Source organism: Drosophila erecta, unplaced genomic scaffold (genome assembly GCF_003286155.1).
Source record: "Drosophila erecta strain 14021-0224.00,06,07 unplaced genomic scaffold, DereRS2 tig00000000-arrow-pilon, whole genome shotgun sequence".
Lineage (NCBI taxonomy): Eukaryota > Metazoa > Arthropoda > Insecta > Diptera > Drosophilidae > Drosophila > Drosophila erecta.
The window spans coordinates 15236858-15249269 of record NW_020825194.1 but is presented as its reverse complement, the minus strand read 5'-3'; the positions used below and the strand labels follow the sequence as shown (position 1 = coordinate 15249269).

The following is a 12412-nucleotide window of genomic DNA, read 5'->3' as shown; positions in this document are numbered from 1 at the left end:
ATAGGGATTCGCAAAAACGAAGAGCTAAAGCTAAAGCTAAAACTAAAACTTAAAATTAAACTGAAACTTAAACTAAAACTGTGCCAATTAAGAGACCGCAAATTATAGACAACTACGTGAGACGTCCTGCAATGAAGAGGAGATTTTCCCAGCGCGAAAAATCAACCACACCCCAACGCAATTAGAATCAGAGAAAATTGAGAAATTTATAGAGACACAACAAAAGTCACGGAAGCTAAAGCAAAGCTAAAACCCAATTGTTATTTCAACGACAATCGCATGAATTGAAAATGCTCAAAATAAGTAAACCCTAAAAAAACGTATAATCAACTAAACATAGCGAGAATATATAGTCAAATCCGTATAAGTAGGACCCTTGGCGATCGGTCAAAACCAAAAGCCAAAGTCCGCCTAAATTAACCAACATATAGTGCATCGATATCAGACTAACCAATTACGTGTGTGTGTGTGCGAGCGTGAAACCGATTTCCACAACCGCTTCCATAAGTGCTAGTGTCGAGTTCAAAGGTCAGGAGTGAAAGTGCTTCGGTTAATGGGTGATTGCGTTGCAGTTCCTGGAATTAAGTTGACTGTGTAGCCTGTGAGGGCAAGGCTTGAGTACTGCTTCTGAAGTCAGCAACTTGATTCCAGCAATTGCGGCCCAATATTCCGCAACAATGAAAAATCCGGAAAAGCCATGGAAAGAATCGCAACTTCCTCGAATTTCGGCTGGCAAAGGCAATGGTAATGCAAATAAGCCGAATAGAAAAGCCAAACACGCAAACAAAGCATTTTGTGTTCTTTGTATAAATAACTAACCATAAAATCTTAGCAACAGTTTGCAAAACTTACCGATTTATGATTGTCTCTTAATCCGCAAACGAAGCAGAAAGTCAAGAACATTTGTCAAGCAAAAATAGTTGTTGTTCAAACAAAATAATAGGAACTGTTTTTTATGATTTTCCAAGCTAGTCTGAAACTAAATAGGAAATTATATTGTTGCCATGAATGGAAAACAAGGATAAAGAGCCAAAGCTCAGCATGTACCATATAATGTGTGTATAAATAGATGTCTAGATAAATGTTATATTTATAGTAAGTATTGATTAGATGACTTTCCTTGAAAAGATGACCGCAAACAAACCAATCTCCAAAGGACTTGTTATATTTTTATAAGCCACAGCCCCCGAAAACTAATACTCTACGTGTAATTTGTATTTGTATTTGTATATTGACATGTCTGTTTATATGTGTGTGCGAGTTATTTATTATCGTTATTATTATGATTATTATTATTACTGGCAACAGAACTTTTCGTTGCATTGTTTTGCATTTTGCTGTGCAATTTTCCATGCAAAACAGAATAGGATCCTAACATTAAGCCAAGTTGACAAGCAAATCTAGCCTCGAGTGGGCGAGACACGTAAATGGCAAACTAAGCTACTAAGTAAGTGAATATGAAATTTAGATGTATTATAAAAGCAAAATAACAAACTTCAAGTTGGAAAACAAGCAGAAAAAGCAAAAATAAATTCAAAAACTACAAATAATGGCCAAACGAACTTGTTTTTCTCATTCTCATTCCCATTCCCGTACCGCAGCGAGCTGCTGATTACCCAGGACCAAGTTCGGAACAAACTGAAAAGTAAATAAAGTCCGGGTCGGACCCAAATTACCCGGTCCACATCGAGGTACATTAACAGCATATTATCGGGCCAGAAGTAAAGCTGATTACTGCCGGCGACAGTTGTAAACTTCTAAATAACTGTCAAGTCTCGACTTCGACTGACAAATTAAGAATTTGTTCCAAAAGCCCCGTGGCAACGTGGCCGCCTCGGCACACGCGTCGAATGAGTGATTTTTATTTGGCAATGCGTGTGTAATTTAACCGGCGTCATGGCAATGATATAACCAAGCTCCACAGCCTGAATTATGTTGCCCCCCTCCGAATTACTTTCGAAAAGTAATTTATCATGGAGTCCTGCTCTTGAAGAGGGCAGATCAGTTAGCACGCTTTAAATGCCGGAACAAACGCTCGGCGGCACCTGCAAGTTGAAGTTCTTGCCATTTCATAGGGCTCTGTATATTAAATTTATTTTGCAAAAGGTGACACACACCACATCGAAAAGTTGACCTGCACAAGTTTAAACGACACACCTGCCCTTGCAGCACGGCGTAAACTTTTTCATCAAAAACTCATAAGGAAAAAACAGGTAGTGGCTGTGTTTATTTAATTTTTTGTATATTGAAAATGTTCATAATGTGTGCAACAAACGTATAAAATTGATCGGATGGCTATTTTATCCCATTTAATTTATCCAATTATTTTAATTGCTTTTCATTTGATTCCAAGGATATAAATTACTAACTTAGCAGTAAAAAAGTAACCTTTCCCCGTTGACCAAAGCTTAAATACTGCTGGCTATTTACTTATTTACTTAGGAAGTCAATTATTTTTACTACATTTTTCAAGCCATTTTTCAGAGGAAAATGTTAAATACAAACATTTTTGTTTCGAAAATAACAAACATACAGTCAAAGCAGATGAATTAATTCCGCTTCGGAGGCGAGTCAAATGTAATAAATTTGCTCCACATTGTTCAATATTAAAGTACGGACGCTGGGGTAATTTTTTTAGTATATTTTAGAGGCCGCAATGCCTTGAGTTATTTTTTAAATTAGACGCCGCGAGTGCCACTGAATTTGGCATCATAAATGCGGCCCAAAATCAAACTCCATTCATCAAAGTCAGCCATGGATCCTAGAGGGCACCCACTCTCCACTCGGAGCCACTAAGTGAGTGATGCACGATGGCATCGGGGCAATCATCGCTCATAAGGCCCGCCAATTTGGCCGTGACAAGTGATAGACATGCGCTTCTTAGCGCCAAGAAGCCAGCAGCAGAGGGCAACCAATGATGGGTGCCTTATGGCCTATCAGCATTTCACATTTCAATATTTAAAGGAGACAATAAGGCCGAAGGACCTGCACCTTATCAGACAGTCCGTCACTCGGTGCGTCACTTAAAAAGCCAACAGAACACACAACACAAACACACAACAGAACACACAACTGTCACTGACAGGAGCGGCGCTAAATCAAATTGCGTTGCCGTAGTTCTACCTCGTATCTACATCTACATATTTATATCTTTTTTATGAAATTTTAATAACTCTGACATGTGCGGGAACAAGCTCGAAGCCGGCATATTGCTATCGTCAGCTGTTGTTGCTGCTGCTCCTCCTTTGCTCCTCCTTTGCTCCTCGTTTGCTCCCCCGGTGATTTAAGTCCTTGTTGTTGTTGCATGTTGTCCTGGCCCACCCATTTGTTGTTCCCTTTGCTGTTATCGTGTGATTTGCACGACACGAACACGCGCCGAAATAACAAATCTTTTTTAGATTTACTCACGCATTTTTGGCGGGGTGCCATCAAAATATTTTTATTACAAATGCAAATATTGACGCCCTGCATTGAAGTGGGCGGTTGGTACTCTATAGTAGTGCTGACTTGAGCGCCTTGGGGGTTTTTCTTCTTTTTTCTAGTTGTGCGGCAAATTCGGCACTTTTGGGGTGGTTGGGTGCTTAAAAAGGGGGCTGTGGGCTGGCTTGACTGGGGGTAGATCAGCTGTTCAGCGGGTGGCTTGCTACAGGGTTGCTCAAAAGGTATTGAAGCAAGGAAGCTAAGTAAGAAGGAAATACGCCAGCAGTTGGTGCCCCGATAGGTATGCTACAAAATATATGGATTAGCCTCCCATCCACAATATTTAAGCATAAGTTACATAAGTTAGTTGAATTTTACTGTTACTACTTTGCCGTGCAACTCTGTTTGCATTCGAAATATCCTTTTCCCGCCAATTCACACTGCGCAGAAGCGCTCTTACTTGAATTCGCCGCGTCCTGCGTTGGTTTGCCGCCAAAGGACTTGGCCCGATTTCTTGGCCAAGACTCAGTCAGTGGCCAGTTACCAGAGCAGGCGCTCATCGCCACGGATTGCTGCCCCACAAAAAAAGGCCAAGAAAGGCCTGCGAGCCAGCAATAAATACAAAAACCACAACGAAAGCCAATTGAAACCTGTGGCCACTTGTCACAAATCGTAGCCGAAAGTGCCAGTGACAGTTGTGCTCATACATACTTGGCATCTTTCACATGTGGTAAACAAAAAGAAAATAAATTCATATACCCTCGTATATACATACATCTTGAAAAACCGGCTGGACAGTGAAATTCGCGTGTGCGTGTTTCGATTTTGCGGCCCTACAAAAACCGATACGAAACTCCATTTATGACTGCCGTAAGTCGTAAGCCCTGAGTTTGTGGGTCGTCTTGTACGTGTTTACGTTACACTTTATATATATACAAAAAATAAAAATAAATACAAAAAATACAGGAAAAACGTGCGGCAAATTGCGGGAAACTCATTCCTGGCATGGGTATAGAAATCAAAAAGAAATTCCATTTTAACAAATCGATTTTGGGTGTTCTTTTTCTTATTCGAGAGCGGACAGCAATATAAATAGAACCGCGTTTCGTGGAGCTAATGACAAATTAAATTGTGGGCACACACCCAGAAAAAGGAAGGAATAGGGAATATCTCAAACATCGAAGGCATTAAAAAATTACGAACCGCGCGTGTTTAAAAGTTTGCGCTGTTATCAACAAAAAAAAAAACAAAAAAAGGCAACAATAACAACAAGTAGCAGAGCATTAACAATAAACTGCGATAAAAGCAACAGACAAACGGGAAAAGTTTCATTATTTCGGTGAGTCGCGGTGGCAAGAGCAGCAGGCAAATCAGGAAGGACAATGAAGGCGACGCGCCAGGGGCGCTCATCCTGCCAATCCTCCGGCTCCGGCCATTCCACCGCTCATCATCACCAGGAACGGCGGACATAGGGCGCGTGTTGAGCAAGTAAGCAAACAATATAGAACTTCTTCTCCGCCACACCGCTGCACGTGAAAAGTACAAAGCGGCAAGGAAATGCTGGAAAAGCACACACAAACACACACTGAAACAGAGGCACACGGAAAACAGAGAGCACATTGGGCGCCATTTTTAGTGGTTACGTAAACTGAAAGTGCTGTCTAGTTAAGCGGCGAGCTCTGTCGGGGTCACCATCGTCACCATCGCCACCAGGCAACCCCGCACCCATCAGCAGGCATCTCCCTATCGCCTTGCCATCCGCCTGCCTTTTTTAATAAAGTTGAAATCCTTAGTTGGCCGACACTTTAAATATGTACATATTCCGCCGTCGGCCTTTCCAAGCTCAACTCCTCTTCCAGCCTGCCACCAGCTGCCCAGAATGTCCGGGTTTTTCTGGGAGGTCTCCTAATGATACAAATCGCACAATGAACAGTGGTTAAAAACTCACTAGACAATTTACTATTCCAAGCAATTTATTTTATTAGCTTTGAGTCTGAAGTCTGGCATCTGGCGATTAAGATAATCGTAAAAGTCTTTGTTTCCAGCGAGCTTACCACGGTAATCACATTTTGGGACAAGGTCTGCGTATCAAGTTCAAGAACACAGGGCCATATTGTTGGCTATCTTGGTGTGAGTTAATTAGCATAAAGCTAAAGATAAACTAGTTTTTTGCAGGGCAATGAAAAATAGTTTGTGTATTGATATAACTATTGGAGTAAATGACATTTATTGATGCTGTTTCCTGTTTTCAGCTTTCGTTTCGCACCATTTACTATCACATTTTATACGAAACACGTTTATTGCTGTAGTTTATTAAGGTAGCTCCTTTCTACCCGACTTGATGCGCATTCAGATAATATTTTTTGTAGCAACCAGCGACATATATCCGTGCCCGCTTCACTGCTCCACAACAATTTTTCATTGCATTTCTGAAACACAATTTCCTCTCGTTAGTTTTCCATTCTCGTATCACAGTGCACATAGTGCACAGTGTGCCATTTGCCGCCAGTCGAGTTTATCCACTGAGTTGGCTTCTGTTGCTGATGCTCCTGTTCCTGCTCTTGCTCCTCCTGCTCGTGGTGCTCCTGGCGCTGGGTCAGGTCAGGATGCCATTTGGCATTTGCCACTTGATTCGCTCAGCCGAGGGCACTGCGCCCAACCCAATCCCATTCGAATTGGACCCCCGAGTGTCTCACCTTTGGCCACCAGCCTTTTGGCCTTTTCCGCATTCGTGAATGAACTGGCTGGCTAGAAAAGCCTCTGGGTTTTGCGAAGGCGACTAGCAGCACGCCACCTGAGTCTGGCTATCGATTTTCTTCACCTGCGATTTTCACCTACGAGTGCACTTGCATTTAATTGAAATTCGGGCCGGGCCGCCTTTGAAATCAAATTTAGCAAAATCCCAAAAGTTCTCTGGCAATTGCTTGCGAACTCTGTTCGTTCTGTAAATTGCACAAAGTTTTTTACTCAGCTTTCTAAGCTTTGTGCAGATGGCGAATACATTTTATGAAATAACATTGAGTCGGAGAAATCTCATGCAATTTATAGGTTTGAAAATTCCCACGAAACGGATATGCCATTTAAAGTATTAATATCTTATAGAACGCAGATTTACAAGCTAATGGAGCTGAGCATCTTGTCCTTAGCCTGTTCCTAGTCAATATTTATTATTTAAGTAATATTTTGTGTGCTTTTTTGCCCTCTTCAAGGACTTCCAAGGACTACTTTTCTCTTAGTGTCGTTGGGAACTAAAATGACACACGGTCCACACGTACAAGCGCAGACAGATAGACAGTTGGATAGAGGAGGTGGACTAGTGACTGACGGCGATTGTCATGCACAAATTGAAACTTTTCAAGTTACGCTCGAAAAAGTTTGAATTCAACTAATACAGTCGAGTTTCAGATTGTTTGGTCATACATGCGTATGCTCGTGTATGGATGTTTTATTTGCTGGAAACTTTCGAATGGCTTCGAGTTCAGTGGGACTCTGATTCTGATTCTGATTCAGATTCAGAATCTGAGTTTGTTTCTATTTTTGTTTTTGTGTGCAAAGTCTGGAAAGACCGTTACCCATGCCGAGTGTAAGACAATACGGCAAATGGCCTTAAAGCCGGCAAATATTTGCACATAAATGTTTTAAATGTAAATGCCTTCATTTATTCGGGCAATATCTCATCAGTGAGCCACCGAAGGCATCTCGAATGTCTCCCAATAAATGGCTGGATGAATGATGAATAGAATGAATGCCTTGAGCCATTTTAGCATGCCATTGTTGTTCCGATTGGCGTGTCTGTTTGTCTGGATTTAGCCGTAAGCTAATCAAATTCATAGCTGGCGTAATGATGCGATTTGTACGAGATTTGAATGCTTTGATTGAAAATTGAATTAAGGAATTGAATGTTGTCAAGCGATCGGAAGATACATTCTCAGTACCATCAACAGAAAATCATTGCACCGACACTTAATATTTGATTTTCAATTATCAACATTCTGTGCGAGATTCCTGGTAATGGGTTTTATTAACCGCAAATTGTTCGCACTTTGCTGCAACTTTGGCTTGACAATTTCGTTTGAGAGATGACCACAAGTCTTGTATTTCATATTGCACAGCAATTGCAGTCGGATCGATGAGAAGTTTAATAAAAACATGTCAAGTGCACAAGCCAAAAGCAGATACAAAGTGCAAAATGGGTAGAATGAAATAACCACAAAAAGCAATCAGAGCAGCAAAAAGAGCTTAATTCGAAAAAGTGTTTCTCCGATTCCTCCGACTCTCCCCTCTGTGCAATCAGTTAAGCAAATATTTACAACCGAAACCGGAAATACGCTCAAGAAAGCATTTAAATCAGTTTCGCATTTTCCCGGCGCGCTCGTCTGGAAATGGAAATGGAAACTCGCACAGTCGTCCGTTTTCTGCATATTTTATTGCCCACTAAATGCCATGAATGATATTTGCCTTTGACTTAACTCTCGCAGCGGCAACAGCAAAAGTTGCAAATTAATAATATTAGTGCCAGCGATTCCCATGCCCCATCCCCCATCCCCCATTCCCCATTCCAGCCACTGCCTTTTGTGGTCTTCGGTCGTGAGCAAGGACGACAATGGCGGATTGGCGGCTCAACGCTTTTCTCATTAGGACAACTTCCGCCGAAGCTCCGGCTGAAATGGGCTGGTGGTCCCGGGCAGCAGCCAAGATGGCCATAAAGCCCCAAGAGCTGAAGCCCAAGATGCCACAACTCACGGGCAAACGGCCGTTGCCAGTGTTTATGTCATTAAGTGGCGCTCGACATCCCAGGACATCTGGGTGAGTTTGCTCGGAAGAGTGTGTCAAAGTGTCTCGCACCCTACTTGTGTCCCAGGAATTGTTCCACTTTGTGTTGCGCCCTTTGGAGCGGATTATTGTTTATAATATTGTAATGTGGCAAAGCCAAATAAAGTGGAATGCTGGCAATGCAGGTCGTGGGTCAATGGAGGAGTTGGGATTGGTGGCGAAATCCAGGAAATTAGCTCTAAGAACTGACGAATACGAAGATTCGTTTTGCTAATGGGCTTTTCCTCCCGTTTTCTTCGTAGCTAAAGTGGTAGTATATTAACGATTCAGGCTTCAGGTTTAATCTAAACATGAGTATACTTTCATCTCTTATCCTGTCAGCCACAACCTTCAAAAATGTAGGGTAAAATTCCTAAAGAGGATTCTATGCATATTCAGGATTAGGGCCAGCAAATGACTGAAATATAGCCCACAGCCAGTTCAAAGTCACTTACGGAAATCCTGCAGCGAGTCAACTTTTCGGGCGACCCTCTCTTCCAGAGCTTCCTAAGTATCCTTCATTCGACATGTTTACTTTGCACTCGCCCTACTCCCCCTCAGCCGTCCCTTCCAGCATTGAAAGGGCTCTCACTTAACTCTACACTACACTTGAAACATAGAAATAAAATATTTACAAAATTTTAAGATATATACAGGATATTTAAGATATATTTTAAGTAAATACTCAGACTAACATTATGCAATGCTTAAATAAGTTCTGCGTTTATTTAAATTTGGCAAAATTCCATCTTACACCATTTCTATTCGTTATCACTAACAGATAACTAGATGCACAACAATTTTAACGAAATTAAATAAAGTAATATAAATTTAGTCTAAGAATGTTTCCAGCTGATCTAAAACTAGCACTTAAATATCTCACAATTCAAAATACATTTTTCTACACTTTCATATCAGCACACTTGCGCACAATATGTGAATGAATAAATTAATAGAAACATAAGAATTCTTTTCCGTGTAGACGGTTTTTGTCTTGCCACCGTTGGCTGGCCTGCAACTGTAGAAACCGTTGAGAAAGCCTTTTGTGTGTTAGTTAAAGGTTCAGTGTAGCCGGGCTCCTGCCCTTTTTCCTTCCCAATACATTTTTTTTGGGCTTAGCTTTCGTTTTTTGTATTGTGTCGAGGGAGGACTCTCTTTGCCCGGGTCCTTCGATGGCCCAATGGGCCTCGCCTGTCGGCCTAGGCCTTTGTCTCTCAGGCGTTTCCATTTTTTTTTTTGTACTCTCCCCACAAAACTCCACACGTATATTATTTATGCTATTATTGATTTTATATGTGGGTTCGATAGAGTCGACTCCGTGCCCGGGACTCGCCCACTGGGAGCCACCGGGGGAGCTCCAGTCGCTGCAGATTAACGTGTCGCCATTGCCGGGCACAAAATGAAATCATTCTTCAGCGAAATTTATGGCCAACTTCGCGAGCTCATCAACTTGCCTTTGAGCCGTGCAATTTGTACGTTTCGGCCGACAAAGAGAAACGAAAATAATGAAAAACGCTAGACAGTGAAAGTTACTGGCTTGCTTTTCTTTCAATTTATTTGGTGAACACGCGGCGTATACGCAACGTCAACTTAGTTGCGGCCTGCAAGGGACAAAAAAGTAACCTCAATGCGGTCAACACAGTTTCTTAGCCGGGCCAGCGAGTTTTTGCCTCATTTTAATTTCGACTTCTTAACAAAGTTAACCAAATGTTCGGAATTGAATTTGGGACAAGGCCCAAATCATAAATGGTCACTCAGGCGAACTGCTCCTAAGTACACAGCACCTCACTCCACTTTGGCCCCCGCCCACCACTTTATTTACATTGCTAACGCCTAAATTAAATTTTAAGCTGTTGATTTGCATTTTCAGCCGAGCAGTTCATAGAACCTGGCAAATTTGCCAACCCCACTTGGGGTTGTGTTTATTGAACCCTGATTATGTTTAACAGCTACGCAGCGCGAGTAGCCGAAGGAATCAACATCAGATTCAGATACAGAATCCGAATCAGGCTCAGGCTCATTAGACTGCAGGGGAGTGGTATGGCTTGGAATGGTATGGGATGTTTCAGTGCCGCCAGTGAAAATGGCTTCTAATTAAGGAGAATACACACACACACACAGAGAGACCCATAAAAAAGGTTAAAGTTAAATAAAGCACAGAGAAAGTTAAAAATGAGCCGGGTTGCTACTTGTTTTTCTCCACGTTTTTTTCAGGCAAATTCCTTTGTCTTTTGGCAGAAATCTGCTAAACATTTGGTTTTTCGTTCCTTATTTTGCACCGTTTTTAATGAAATTAGGCCTGCCACATCACTCAGCATTAGAATTTCAGCAGGGATTGGCGGTGGGGAAGTGCGAGGTCGAGGTCGAGGTCTGACAAAATGAAATTAGCCGCGTTCAACAAAACCAAAATCAAATTTTGTACTACAAAGAAGATGAAAAATACACATACATTTGCCAAGTACGCGAGTGTACATGGCGGAATGTCAACAGGCGGAATGGAAAAATATAAAGATGGGAGTTGGGCCACAGCCACCTAATTTACGCAGCCAAGTAATTTGAAAGGAAGGCAGCCAGGACGTAAGGATGTAGGGATGTCGGGATGTCAGCGACAGGAGGAGATGCCAATGGCACTCCGAAGGACTCGAGGTTCGAAGTATTCAGCTGGTGAAACCAATTTGCAAACAAGTCAACAATGGCTGAATGGCTAAAATGGCTGCTAGCTGCGCGTAGGCAATAAGCCGAAGTGCAGCAGTTCCGCTTTTCCGCCCTTTCCCAGTTTTCTTCAGTTATGCAAAGTACTGGCAACCGAACCAGAAGCTAGTTAGCTAACTGGGAACACTCTGCAAATAGACGGTCATAATGAAGCCACTATTGATTGCCAGCAGCATTTGTGTTTGCCCCTATCTCGGTCGGGCAAAAATAAAGGACTCAGCTGAGTCCTTGAAGATGTCGCAACATCCTTGGTTGTCACAATGCTAAAGTCTCCCTAGAAGATGGAGAAATCCCTGCCCCACATACGGGCACTTTAATTAAACAGCCTAATTAAGTTCTACCCATTCCAATCACGGCGAGTGCAATTAAATGCATATACTCGTAAAGCGTAAAGGATATAAAAGCGCTTTTAATATGTGCATATCAAGCCGAATTCAATTTACGCCAGACAGCAAATGAAAATTTTCCGGGAATTAATTTCCTACTTACTATTGCGGAGAAATTTCTACTCGAGCACTTCGCGAAATTACATCTGGAAATTGACAAGGACATTATTGTTTTCGTGCACACTTACACACTTGCCAGCAAATGGAAGAAAATGATATAACATTGCCTTTCATGTAATGTGGCAAAAAAGGATTAAAAAGATGTAGGACTGCTCTATATTTTAATTTGAAAAAATCTGTTGTACTTTTTAATAACAAGATAAAGTACGAAACTCCCAGACGTGGTTGTAGTTGTAATTGTGAGAACTTTTTATTTCATATAGCAGAAAAAAGGGATACAGCGACTTCCATTCCATAAAGCATTTTTCCTGTTTTCCTCTGGCAAATACATGTCGTTTCGAACAAAATAAAATACCTCTAATAAAATGAAACAATCTCCGCCCTCATATGAGCTTGAGTAAATGCTGAAAATTGCTTTGCCGAGGCAAGGAATAATATCAGCACATGCAAAGCCCACAAGTGGTAATCCGGGTATATATTCTATATATATATATATATGGTCCTTGGTCCTTGTTAGTGATTGCTGTTACTGCCGCAATTGTTTGCGTAAATCGTTAAAACGTTAATCAAAAAACAAAGAGAGCAAGCGACACGCCGTCTGTGCCCAGCGTGTTTACCCCAGCCAGTGGAGCCAAACAATGTGATTCCGCCACGCCCACCTGGCCAAGAATACCTGTGTTTGCATACACCTGCGACTGGCTCCGAGTCTGGGCCAATATCGAGTTGTGTGTGCCCCGCTGGTTAAGCGAAAACATCCAGCAGTGGGCCACAAAACCGCACCAGCATGCGGCCAAAACACAGATGCAGAGACCCAGTTAACTCTGTAAACCCAGTAACTCAGTAAACTCACCGACTGCCGAATGGGGCGAGGGATGCCAACGACATTTGCAGCTGGATTTCATTCAGTTTTAGCGCGCTTTTCATCTTTGTGCAATATCCCATGGCAATCGATGCCAACACAC

The 12412-nt window shown here is 42.0% G+C and overlaps 1 protein-coding gene across 2 annotated transcripts in view; it reads left to right on the top strand.

Moving 5' to 3' along the window:
- The first annotated feature begins 3948 nt into the window (after positions 1–3948).
- LOC6553760 (octopamine receptor beta-3R) overlaps positions 3949–12412 on the top strand; it is a 36789-nt gene continuing 28325 nt past the window's right edge. For both annotated transcript variants that reach the window (XM_001980349.3, XM_015154387.2), the window contains exon 1: positions 3949–4908. The gene's annotated coding sequence lies outside the window, so the exon portion shown is untranslated. The remainder of the gene's footprint in view (positions 4909–12412) is intronic.